General features: G+C 60.1%; 9 non-coding genes across 9 annotated transcripts; 6 read left to right on the top strand and 3 right to left on the bottom strand.

Annotated features, from left to right (window-relative positions):
* Positions 1 to 416: 416 nt before the first annotated feature.
* Positions 417 to 488, bottom strand: Trnag-ucc (transfer RNA glycine (anticodon UCC)). Its single transcript has one exon. It is a non-coding gene; the product is annotated as a tRNA-Gly (tRNA).
* Positions 489 to 795: 307 nt separating this feature from the next.
* Positions 796 to 867, top strand: Trnad-guc (transfer RNA aspartic acid (anticodon GUC)). The gene has a single exon. It is a non-coding gene; the product is annotated as a tRNA-Asp (tRNA).
* A 630-nt stretch (positions 868 to 1,497) lies between these two features.
* Positions 1,498 to 1,569, top strand: Trnag-ucc (transfer RNA glycine (anticodon UCC)). The gene has a single exon. It is a non-coding gene; the product is annotated as a tRNA-Gly (tRNA).
* Positions 1,570 to 1,881: 312 nt separating this feature from the next.
* On the top strand, positions 1,882 to 1,953 carry Trnae-cuc (transfer RNA glutamic acid (anticodon CUC)). Its single transcript has one exon. It is a non-coding gene; the product is annotated as a tRNA-Glu (tRNA).
* A 4,534-nt stretch (positions 1,954 to 6,487) lies between these two features.
* Trnag-gcc (transfer RNA glycine (anticodon GCC)) lies at positions 6,488 to 6,558 on the bottom strand. The gene has a single exon. It is a non-coding gene; the product is annotated as a tRNA-Gly (tRNA).
* A 1,379-nt stretch (positions 6,559 to 7,937) lies between these two features.
* On the bottom strand, positions 7,938 to 8,020 carry Trnal-cag (transfer RNA leucine (anticodon CAG)). The gene has a single exon. It is a non-coding gene; the product is annotated as a tRNA-Leu (tRNA).
* A 183-nt stretch (positions 8,021 to 8,203) lies between these two features.
* On the top strand, positions 8,204 to 8,275 carry Trnad-guc (transfer RNA aspartic acid (anticodon GUC)). The gene has a single exon. It is a non-coding gene; the product is annotated as a tRNA-Asp (tRNA).
* Positions 8,276 to 8,902: 627 nt separating this feature from the next.
* Trnag-ucc (transfer RNA glycine (anticodon UCC)) lies at positions 8,903 to 8,974 on the top strand. Its single transcript has one exon. It is a non-coding gene; the product is annotated as a tRNA-Gly (tRNA).
* A 334-nt stretch (positions 8,975 to 9,308) lies between these two features.
* Trnae-cuc (transfer RNA glutamic acid (anticodon CUC)) lies at positions 9,309 to 9,380 on the top strand. The gene has a single exon. It is a non-coding gene; the product is annotated as a tRNA-Glu (tRNA).
* Positions 9,381 to 12,211: the final 2,831 nt, after the last annotated feature.

Raw genomic sequence — 12,211 nt, 5'->3', positions numbered from 1 at the left:
GGATGGGGGGGAGAGAGAGAGTCAAAATGGATCACTGTTGTGAGGAGGGAGGTGGTGAGTGAAGGTGCAGAGAGAAAGAAGAGAGGATTTCCTGACTGGGAATCGAACCGGGGCCGCTACGGTGAGAGCGCTAAATCCTAAGCACTAGACCACTAGGGAGGGTAGGCCGATGGACCTGGCTACGGATTCCTGGAGCCACACAGCCTGTGGTGCCAGGGTGGCAGCCACACTGCCTGCCCTACCCGCCTGCCCGCCTGCCCGCCTGCCGCTCCAGGCCAGCCCGACGCATTGCCCGGCCCTAGGAAAAGGTCTGGCGCTTCCCCTTCGCTCGCCAGCTCAGCCTTGCGACAACTGTCGCTCAGAGGCGCCGGACTGGTCCCCCCTGGGCCCGGGATCCTGGCAAAACGTGGGCACGTTGCGTTGGCCGGGAATCGAACCCGGGTCAACTGCTTGGAAGGCAGCTATGCTCACCACTATACCACCAACGCCGCACCGCACGCACGGCGCCCACACGACGCCGCCGACTGCCACCGCACAGCGCCCAGAGCCTTCGACGCCGCCGACCGCTTCCTTCCCTGCGCGCACGCCGGGCGGCCGCCCGAAGCCCAACCACACCCACGGCAACGGTCCGGCGACACGGTGTTCCCCCAGGCCCGCGGGTCCCGGGAGCTTTGGGGGGTGGCGGTGGGGGTCAGTTGAGTGCGGCAGGAGAGGTGGGCGTTGGCTGAGACGGAGGCTGTGGGTCGTGCCTGTGGTCGTAGACGGGCCGGCGTCTGTGTTCCCAGGTCGTCCTCGTCCTCGTTAGTATAGTGGTGAGTATCCCCGCCTGTCACGCGGGAGACCGGGGTTCGATTCCCCGACGGGGAGATACGACGTCCTTTTTGGACACCTAGGCGGCCCAAGGGGCTGTGACCCTTCTGCCTACGCTCCCCACGCACAACCCGGACCCGGAGGATCCAGCCCAGCGCCACGGCCACCAGCAAAGACGCCCCGGGGCCCTCGGGCCCTTTTGCTGGCAGCTGGCCCAGCGCCCTGGCGCCTGCCAACACGCTTCCCCGCCGCCCCTACGGTGCCCTCCCGTCCCAGCCCCGACGACGTTGGGCTCCAGCTGTGTCCCAACCCACCGGCGGCGGCGGCGGCGGCGGCGGCGGCGTGCGCCGGCGTGCCAGGGCCTGAGCCGTGTGCCCGGCGTGTCTCGGGGGCGGGCGGTGGTTAAGGTGGCGTGCCCCGGGAGGCCCCGGGTGCGCTGGCCTGGGCTGGCGCGCCGGGTGGCAGCAGCCAGGAGGCGAGAGCGCCCCAGAGGCCAGGCGTGCGCGCGCGAGAGGCGCGCGTGGGACGGCGAGGAAGAGCGCGGGGCGGCGGAGCCGTGGGTGTGGTTGGGCTTCGGGCGGCCGCCCGGCGTGCGCGCAGGGAAGGAAGCGGTCGGCGGCGTCGAAGGCTCTGGGCGCTGTGCGGTGGCAGTCGGCGGCGTCGTGTGGGCGCCGTGCGTGCGGTGCGGCGTTGGTGGTATAGTGGTGAGCATAGCTGCCTTCCAAGCAGTTGACCCGGGTTCGATTCCCGGCCAACGCAACGTGCCCACGTTTTGCCAGGATCCCGGGCCCAGGGGGGACCAGTCCGGCGCCTCTGAGCGACAGTTGTCGCAAGGCTGAGCTGGCGAGCGAAGGGGAAGCGCCAGACCTTTTCCTAGGGCCGGGCAATGCGTCGGGCTGGCCTGGAGCGGCAGGCGGGCAGGCGGGCAGGCGGGCAGGCGGGCAGGCGGGCAGGCGGGCAGGCGGGCAGGCGGGCAGTGCAGGCAGTGTGGCTGCCACCCTGGCACCAGAGGCTGTGTGTGTGGGGCTGTGTGGCTCCAGGAATCCGTAGCCGGGGCCGTCGAGCCGACGCTCCCTGGTGGTCTAGTGGTTAGGATTCGGCGCTCTCACCGCCGCGGCCCGGGTTCGATTCCCGGTCAGGGAAGCTTCTCTTCTTTCTCTCTCTCTGCACCTTCACTCACCACCTCCCTCCTCTCAACACTGAACCATTTTGCCCACCACAACTACACCCGCCTCTGTCTCTGTCTCTGTCTCTGTCTCTGTCTCTGTCTCTGTCTCTGTCTCTGTCTCTGTCTCTGTCTCTGTCTCTGTCTCTCTCTCTCTCTCTCTCTCTCTCTCTGTCTCTCTGTCTCTGTCTCTGTCTCTGTCTCTGTCTCTCTCTCTCTCTCTCTCTCTCTCTCTCTCTCTCTCTCTCAACGTCTTCTGCCTCACCGGATTGCTCTCTGCATGCTGCCCATCCTTTTCCTACATTACCACTCCGGACCAGAGTCTCTGCTCACACACACCAACTTGGCACCTCTCCAGATCACACTCGCTGCTTAGCCTGGAGCCCAGCCCCACTCACCCGCCCCCATCACAAGCCGACCTTTCTCACACGCGGCCCGGATCACAAACACTCGTCCACTCGGGGAGCCTCAACACAACTCCATCTCCTCATCGCCTGCTCTTGGGGCTCCAACAAACCCTCGAGCTAGCCCGCCCCCCACCTGCCTCAGATGCCTCACCTGCCTCAAATGGATCACCTGCATCACACGCACAGCATGCCTCGCATGCATCTCGTGGGCCCAGTCCGTTTGCCCGAATAGTCACAAATGAGCGTCCATTTCAAACATCAGTAGCGCATTCTTTCATTTAACACACACATAAACCTACACACACACACACACACACACACACACTAAACTTGTACACACACACAAACACATATATATGTATACATATGAACACATGGACATAAACATGAGTGTGTGTGTGTGTGTTTGGTTCTTTGGGAAATCTACAGGAGATGTCGGAGAATGGAATACGGTGCTGCTGGTGGTCTTGGTCTTGGCCAATACGGAGAGAGAGGGTCCGAAGGGGTTCCTGAGGGCAGGTGTTATTGCGGGGCAGATGTCCCTGGCAGAGCCAGCAGAACGGGGTGTGGCTCCCGCACCCAGCTTGGCAGTGAGCGCCAGTGTGCGACCCATGCCACGATTTGCCCTCAAGCCCCCCAGAGCGGCTTGGGCGAACAGAGGCCAAGCCGAGTGGTCGTGACGCCACCGTTTCTCGGGATCCTTGTGTCGCGGGCGGCAGTGGCGGATAGGAGTCGGGAAAGTAACCTTTGCCCACCGGGTGCGTGCCCTGCCCGGCCCCTTCCGTCCTGAGCCTGCCGACCGGTCAGCGCGGGGCACAGTGTCAGATCCTGAGTGCCGAGCGGTGGACTGGGCTCCACCTCGATGGGTAGCAAGGCGAGAGATGCCAGCAGATCCTGGGAGCAGCAGAGACAGGGCTTATCCCGACCCGACTCCACCCCATCCCTGCCCCCTGAAGGCCTCCGAGGCCTGGGCACCCGGAGGCACCCGTGTGAAAGGGCATGCATCCGGGAAGGGACTGTTGGGCCGGCCCCGGGTCAGCCGCGTGGGGAGAGAAGGCTGGGCGAAAGAGACAACGGGCAAGCCTTCCCTAGCAGATGGCCACCCGGGGATGTGGGGGGTCGGAGTGGGGCGCGCGTGCTGACTGCAAAGAGGCACATTCGGCTCTGTTCTACACTTGGGGTTTGTCAAGAGGGACTCTGAATTGAAACCCAAGTCCCCAAAGCAGGCGCCTGCAGGCAAGGTCTTCTGCAGCAGGGTCCAGAGGAGTCCATGATGGCTGTAGAGCAGCCCACTGAAGGTAGGGGTGGTGGTGGGTGAGGGAGATGCGGCCAGGGCGTCACACCCCTGCGCAGGTGGTCTCCAGTAGTGGAATTCCGCTACACCCATGCCATCTAGAGTAAACGTAACGACGAAATCGTTGTTTTCCACTGTATCTAGGGTGGACATCAGAGGGAAGAGTGGTTCCCAGGGAGTCCTTTGACTTTGAAGAAAGCCTTGTAGAAAACCGAGATGGTCTTCTCTCCTCTAGCTGGTTGTTTTTCTGAAGGAGCTTTACAGCCTTTGAGCCACCTCTGGGTCACAAGACGGTCCTGGCACACCCAGCATGTCTTGTACTATTAAAGAAGAGGACGAGGAAGAGGAAGAGGAAGAAGAGGAGGAGGAGGAGGAAGAGGAGGAGGAGGGGGAGGAGGAGGGGAAGAGGAGGAGGAAGAGGAGGAGGAGGAGGAGGAAGAAGAAGAGGAAGGAGAGGAGGAAGTGGAAGAAGAGGAGGAAAAAGAGGAAGAAGAGGAAGAAGAATCAGAAATGGAGCGTGACTATGTGTTCCCTTTCATCCCAGGTTTGGGGGTGGGCGGAGTATGGGGCTGCTGACCTTGCTTTGTCTTGTGTTCTAGCAGCGGCATGATTTTGACAGCTGCTGAAAATTTCTCTGCGACTGTGTGCCACTTGGAATACTGGGGATTTATCGGAGGGTATATAAATGCTAGGACCCGAAGGGGCAGGGGGAGTTGTTGTTTGTTTGCTTTTTGTAGTGAGTTTTGTTAACTATTTGTGCCCAAAGTAAACGAAAGAAAGAGCAGGAGGGAGAGGAGGAGGAGGAGGGAGAGGAGGAGGAGGAGGAGGAGGAGGAGGGAGAGGAGGAAGGGGGGGGACAATAGTACCAGATTTATCAGCAGTAGTACAAGTAGTAGTAACAACTTGGATATCGTGATTATGAATATTGAACTCTCCCTAAGGAACTTGATGCCCTCAACTAGCTCAAAGTGGTCTAAGTACAAGGTTGCCCACTTTCCCCGCCAGGACTTTATTCTGGGAGCTCTTTGCTCATCTCTCTAGCCCCCTTTCTCTCTTATCTAGTGTGAGGGTGTCGAAAGGGTGGTAGACAAATAGGTCCGAAGAAAGAATGAGGCACAAAATAGCAAAGGGGCGGGAGGGGGTCATTGTGAGCAGCCCAGGCTTGGCTCCTCCCTCCCTGTGTCAGGGGCGTGGTCCCTAAAGACAGCACAGCATAGACTGTCCTGTGGAGGTGAGGCGAGAAGCAGCCTGCCTTGGAGCCCATCTCGCCAAAGGATGCTCAGTTCCTGCCTCTGTGTCCAAAGGGCCCTCCAACCAGGAAGTTCCCAAGGCCCCTGACACCACAGCACCTGTACCCAGGTCCCCCTTCCCACCTGCACTCCTCCCCACTTCTCCCAGCGTGGCACTCGTGAGCTATGAGAAGAAATAAACCATTCTCACCCCAAGAATGACTTTTGGTAGCCGAGGTGGGTCACAAGAGGCACCACAACTAAGACTCGGTCCTGGAATTTACTCAGAAAGAGCTATGAGACCCTGGACATTGCTCCAGCAGCCTGCTCCCAGGAATTGGAGTGCTTCAGCTCCTCTTCATTTCCACGATCCCCATACATGACCAGCACCCCTTGCAACAGCGACAGCAGCAGAAAGAGGAGAGGAATCAGCCATAAGACAACCACAAAGACCACCACTAGCACCACCAGCAGCAGCAGCTGTAACAGCTGTAACAGCAGGAGCAGGAGCAGGAGCAGGAGCAAAGAACAAACAAACAAACGAACAAACAAAAACACAACAACAAAATAAAAACTGACCAACAGAGGCATCCCCTCCCCCCTTACACTCCCATCGGTGGCAACAGCAGCAGTGTGACAACCACTTGTGAGAACATCAGTGATGGTCACAGAGGGACCTGTCAGTGAGTGAGGGCTTGTCCTGGAGGACCATGGAATCAATTGTGTGCCCTTGTGTTTCTCAGGGCTGTGCTGTGAGTGAGTGAGTGAGTGAGTGAGTGAGTGTGTGTGTGTGTGTGTGTGTGTGTTCACGTGCATGCATGCATGCCAGTGCGGGCATGCAGGTGCATACTCTGGGAAGCCCACCCATGCAGCAGAGAGAGAGAGAGAGAGAGAGAGAGAGAGAGAGAGAGAGAGAGAGAGAGAGAGAGCAAGCAGTGGTCCCAAAGGCCAAAGTGAGTGCAGATGGCCAGCGTGCTCAGATGTGAGGTTGGGCTCTGGCAGGATGAAGACACAGATTTGAGTGGTCAAGGTTCCCCATGTCCAGATCCCAGAGGAGGAAGCAGTCTGTCCAGCACTGTAGGGAGGGAGCCTGTAGGTGATGGTGGTGTCTGGTTAAGATGGCTCAGCGGTTCAGCACACAGACTGCTCTTCCAGAGGTCCTGAGTTGAATTCCCAGCAACCACACGTTGGCTTACAACCATCTGTAACAGAATCCATTGCCCACTTGTGGTGTGTCTGAAACAGTGACAGTGTACTCACATAACAAAGAAAGAAAGAAAGAAAGAAAGAAAGAAAGAAAGAAAGAAAGAAAGGAAGGAAGAAAGAAATGAATGGAAAGGAAAGAAGTGAAAAGTAAACTAAGGCATATGTGTGTTGGTGCTGGAGTCTGGTGAGTAGAGAGAAGTGGGTAGGCTGAGTGTGGAGTGTGTGAAGTGGTTTGAAGATGAGTGTAGTTGTGTTTCAGAGTGAGGAGCTCTGCATGTGTGTGTGTGTGTGTGTGTGTGTGTCCAAGAGTGTAAGTAAGGTGTTGTGCATGTGAGGGTGTGGGAATGGGGCGCGAGGGCCAAAAGGGACTGGACTCTGCATGGGCCGGGAATCGAACCCGGGCCTCCCGCGTGGCAGGCGAGAATTCTACCACTGAACCACCCATGCACTGAACATAAGTATCACCTGACGATCATACAGTCTGTGCTGCCTGGCTGTCCCAAGACTGGCTACCTCAGTTCCCCCCCACCGACACATCCTGGGCCCCAAATAATGGATGGATGGATGGATGGATGGACGGACGGACTGACGGATGGATGGATGGATGGATGCATGCAAGGATGGATGCATGCATGGAGGGATGGATGGACAGGCCTATGGTTGGATGGTTTGGTGGTTTGGTGGGTTGGTGGGTGGGCGGGTGGATGGAAGGATGCATGGATGGAAGGATGCATGAATGGAAAGATGGATGGATGGATGGATGGATGGATGGATGGATGGATGGATGGACCCGACAAGAAAGGCAAATACGGCCACCCAAAAGGGAGGGCAGGGGAGGGTAGGGGAAGGGAGGGGAGGGGAGGGGAGGGGAGGGGATTCCGGGCTCCGGGCTGAGGTCCTGGGGTGAATCCTACTTGGCTCGGAAGCCACCACCAGGTAGCCGGCCCGCGCCGTCCAAGTGTGTGTGTCTTTTGTGTGCACACCAATGGGAAGCGAGCGAGCGAGGAGAGCGGGTTAGATCTAGGGCGGGCACCGGGCCCTTTGAGAAGGCCAGCGCTTAGGCATGGTGGATAGAAACTCAGGGCTCTCCCAGACTGCATTTCCTTCTTCGACACCCCCTGCGGGCCAGCGATGCGTCTGGAGGAGGAGGACGAACGGGCCGGGAGGGAGGTCGGCGGCTGTGGGGCCACCAAGCCTCAGGCAGGTGTGCGCCGTGGGGTGGGGCGGGGCGGGGCGGGGCGGGGCGGGGCGGGGCGGGGGGAAAGGGAGTGGCGTTGCAAGAGGCCAGCTGCAGTACAGTTCAGGAGCCGGGAGCACCACAACCTAGCAGGATGGGTGTCCCCCACAGGAGGCCGAGGGAAAGGAACGGGCAAGACGAGCTGCGTCAACGCTTTCGGATGTGCCATTGTGGGTGGTGGGTGGAGGGTCGTGGACGTAGACGTGGACGTGGACGTGGACGTGGACGTGGACGTGGAGGAGGTTTCCTGGGGACAGAAGGCTCTGGCACCAGGCTGGCTGGCTGGCTGGCTTGCCTGCGTGCTCAGGACCAGCTTCCTACTCACCCCACCTTTTCCCACGTGAAACAGAGCGAGCAGGACACGGCCCCGACGCCGCCCCACGGCCGCTCCGCGGCAGCACAAGTTGGTTGGTTGGTGCTGAGACGTCTACATACAGGTCTGTCTCGGGAGAAAGTTTGAGAGGCGAGGAGAGTGGAGGCGCTGGAGAGGTTCGGGAAGGAGGCCAGAGCTGCGGTCTCTGGGGTGGGGTGCCCTGGGGTGCAGGCACCCTGGGGTGGGGTGCCCTGGGGTGTGTTTAGGTGGCAAAATTGTCAGGAGTGGGATTCGAACCCACGCCTCCAGGGGAGACTGCGACCTGAACGCAGCGCCTTAGACCGCTCGGCCATCCTGACGGCGGGGGGCAACGGTCCGGCGACACGGTGTTCCCCCAGGCCCGCGGGTCCCGGGAGCTTTGGGGGGTGGCGGTGGGGGTCAGTTGAGTGCGGCAGGAGAGGTGGGCGTTGGCTGAGACGGAGGCTGTGGGTCGTGCCTGTGGTCGTAGACGGGCCGGCGTCTGTGTCCCGAGGTCGTCCTCGTCCTCGTTAGTATAGTGGTGAGTATCCCCGCCTGTCACGCGGGAGACCGGGGTTCGATTCCCCGACGGGGAGATACGACGTCCTTTTTGGACACCTAGGCGGCCCAAGGGGCTGTGACCCTTCTGCCTACGCTCCCCACGCACAACCCGGACCCGGAGGATCCAGCCCAGCGCCACGGCCACCAGCAAAGACGCCCCGGGGCCCTCGGGCCCTTTTGCTGGCAGCTGGCCCAGCGCCCTGGCGCCTGCCAACACGCTTCCCCGCCGCCCCTACGGTGCCCTCCCGTCCCAGCCCCGACGACGTTGGGCTCCAGCTGTGTCCCAACCCACCGGCGGCGGCGGCGGCGGCGGCGGCGTGCGCCGGCGTGCCAGGGCCTGAGCCGTGTGCCCGGCGTGTCTCGGGGGCGGGCGGTGGTTAAGGTGGCGTGCCCCGGGAGGCCCCGGGTGCGCTGGCCTGGGCTGGCGCGCCGGGTGGCAGCAGCCAGGAGGCGAGAGCGCCCCAGAGGCCAGGCGTGCGCGCGCGAGAGGCGCGCGTGGGACGGCGAGGAAGAGCGCGGGGCGGCGGAGCCGTGGGTGTGGTTGGGCTTCGGGCGGCCGCCCGGCGTGCGCGCAGGGAAGGAAGCGGTCGGCGGCGTCGAAGGCTCTGGGCGCTGTGCGGTGGCAGTCGGCGGCGTCGTGTGGGCGCCGTGCGTGCGGTGCGGCGTTGGTGGTATAGTGGTGAGCATAGCTGCCTTCCAAGCAGTTGACCCGGGTTCGATTCCCGGCCAACGCAACGTGCCCACGTTTTGCCAGGATCCCGGGCCCAGGGGGGACCAGTCCGGCGCCTCTGAGCGACAGTTGTCGCAAGGCTGAGCTGGCGAGCGAAGGGGAAGCGCCAGACCTTTTCCTAGGGCCGGGCAATGCGTCGGGCTGGCCTGGAGCGGCAGGCGGGCAGGCGGGCAGGCGGGCAGGCGGGCAGGCGGGCAGGCGGGCAGGCGGGCAGGCGGGCAGGCGGGCAGGCGGGCAGGCGGGCAGTGCAGGCAGTGTGGCTGCCACCCTGGCACCAGAGGCTGTGTGTGGGGCTGTGTGGCTCCAGGAATCCGTAGCCGGGGCCGTCGAGCCGACGCTCCCTGGTGGTCTAGTGGTTAGGATTCGGCGCTCTCACCGCCGCGGCCCGGGTTCGATTCCCGGTCAGGGAAGCTTCTCTTCTTTCTCTCTCTCTGCACCTTCACTCACCACCTCCCTCCTCTCAACACTGAACCATTTTGCCCACCACAACTACACCCGCCTCTGTCTCTGTCTCTGTCTCTGTCTCTGTCTCTGTCTCTGTCTCTGTCTCTGTCTCTGTCTCTGTCTCTGTCTCTGTCTCTGTCTCTCTCTCTCTCTCTCTCTCTCTCTCTCTCTCTCTCTCTCTCTCTCTCTCTCTCTCTCTCTCTCTCTCTCAACGTCTTCTGCCTCACCGGATTGCTCTCTGCATGCTGCCCATCCTTTTCCTACATTACCACTCCGGACCAGAGTCTCTGCTCACACACACCAACTTGGCACCTCTCCAGATCACACTCGCTGCTTAGCCTGGAGCCCAGCCCCACTCACCCGCCCCCATCACAAGCCGACCTTTCTCACACGCGGCCCGGATCACAAACACTCGTCCACTCAGGGAGCCTCAACACAACTCCATCTCCTCATCGCCTGCTCTTGGGGCTCCAACAAACCCTCGAGCTAGCCCGCCCCCCACCTGCCTCAGATGCCTCACCTGCCTCAAATGGATCACCTGCATCACACGCACAGCATGCCTCGCATGCATCTCGTGGGCCCAGTCCGTTTGCCCGAATAGTCACAAATGAGCGTCCATTTCAAACATCAGTAGCGCATTCTTTCATTTAACACACACATAAACCTACACACACACACACACACACACACTAAACTTGTACACACACACAAACACATATATATGTATACATATGAACACATGGACATAAACATGAGTGTGTGTGTGTGTGTGTTTGGTTCTTTGGGAAATCTACAGGAGATGTCGGAGAATGGAATACGGTGCTGCTGGTGGTCTTGGTCTTGGCCAATACGGAGAGAGAGGGTCCGAAGGGGTTCCTGAGGGCAGGTGTTATTGCGGGGCAGATGTCCCTGGCAGAGCCAGCAGAACGGGGTGTGGCTCCCGCACCCAGCTTGGCAGTGAGCGCCAGTGTGCGACCCATGCCACGATTTGCCCTCAAGCCCCCCAGAGCGGCTTGGGCGAACAGAGGCCAAGCCGAGTGGTCGTGACGCCACCGTTTCTCGGGATCCTTGTGTCGCGGGCGGCAGTGGCGGATAGGAGTCGGGAAAGTAACCTTTGCCCACCGGGTGCGTGCCCTGCCCGGCCCCTTCCGTCCTGAGCCTGCCGACCGGTCAGCGCGGGGCACAGTGTCAGATCCTGAGTGCCGAGCGGTGGACTGGGCTCCACCTCGATGGGTAGCAAGGCGAGAGATGCCAGCAGATCCTGGGAGCAGCAGAGACAGGGCTTATCCCGACCCGACTCCACCCCATCCCTGCCCCCTGAAGGCCTCCGAGGCCTGGGCACCCGGAGGCACCCGTGTGAAAGGGCATGCATCCGTGAAGGGACTGTTGGGCCGGCCCCGGGTCAGCCGCGTGGGCAGAGAAGGCTGGGCGAAAGAGACAACGGGCAAGCCTTCCCTAGCAGATGGCCACCCGGGGATGTGGGGGGTCGGAGTGGGGCGCGCGTGCTGACTGCAAAGAGGCACATTCGGCTCTGTTCTACACTTGGGGTTTGTCAAGAGGGACTCTGAATTGAAACCCAAGTCCCCAAAGCAGGCGCCTGCAGGCAAGGTCTTCTGCAGCAGGGTCCAGAGGAGTCCATGATGGCTGTAGAGCAGCCCACTGAAGGTAGGGGTGGTGGTGGGTGAGGGAGATGCGGCCAGGGCGTCACACCCCTGCGCAGGTGGTCTCCAGTAGTGGAATTCCGCTACACCCATGCCATCTAGAGTAAACGTAACGACGAAATCGTTGTTTTCCACTGTATCTAGGGTGGACATCAGAGGGAAGAGTGGTTCCCAGGGAGTCCTTTGACTTTGAAGAAAGCCTTGTAGAAAACCGAGATGGTCTTCTCTCCTCTAGCTGGTTGTTTTTCTGAAGGAGCTTTACAGCCTTTGAGCCACCTCTGGGTCACAAGACGGTCCTGGCACACCCAGCATGTCTTGTACTATTAAAGAAGAGGACGAGGAAGAGGAAGAGGAAGAAGAGGAGGAGGAGGAGGAAGAGGAGGAGGAGGGGGAGGAGGAGGGGAAGAGGAGGAGGAAGAGGAGGAGGAGGAGGAGGAAGAAGAAGAGGAAGGAGAGGAGGAAGTGGAAGAAGAGGAGGAAAAAGAGGAAGAAGAGGAAGAAGAATCAGAAATGGAGCGTGACTATGTGTTCCCTTTCATCCCAGGTTTGGGGGTGGGCGGAGTATGGGGCTGCTGACCTTGCTTTGTCTTGTGTTCTAGCAGCGGCATGATTTTGACAGCTGCTGAAAATTTCTCTGCGACTGTGTGCCACTTGGAATACTGGGGATTTATCGGAGGGTATATAAATGCTAGGACCCGAAGGGGCAGGGGGAGTTGTTGTTTGTTTGCTTTTTGTAGTGAGTTTTGTTAACTATTTGTGCCCAAAGTAAACGAAAGAAAGAGCAGGAGGGAGAGGAGGAGGAGGAGGGAGAGGAGGAGGAGGAGGAGGAGGAGGAGGAGGGGGAGGAGGAAGGGGGGGGACAATAGTACCAGATTTATCAGCAGTAGTACAAGTAGTAGTAACAACTTGGATATCGTGATTATGAATATTGAACTCTCCCTAAGGAACTTGATGCCCTCAACTAGCTCAAAGTGGTCTAAGTACAAGGTTGCCCACTTTCCCCGCCAGGACTTTATTCTGGGAGCTCTTTGCTCATCTCTCTAGCCCCCTTTCTCTCTTATCTAGTGTGAGGGTGTCGAAAGGGTGGTAGACAAATAGGTCCGAAGAAAGAATGAGGCACAAAATAGCAAAGGGGC

This window comes from Arvicanthis niloticus, chromosome 7, assembly GCF_011762505.2.
Source record: "Arvicanthis niloticus isolate mArvNil1 chromosome 7, mArvNil1.pat.X, whole genome shotgun sequence".
Taxonomy (NCBI): Eukaryota; Metazoa; Chordata; class Mammalia; order Rodentia; family Muridae; genus Arvicanthis; species Arvicanthis niloticus.
This window is presented reverse-complemented; position numbering and strand designations above follow the sequence as displayed.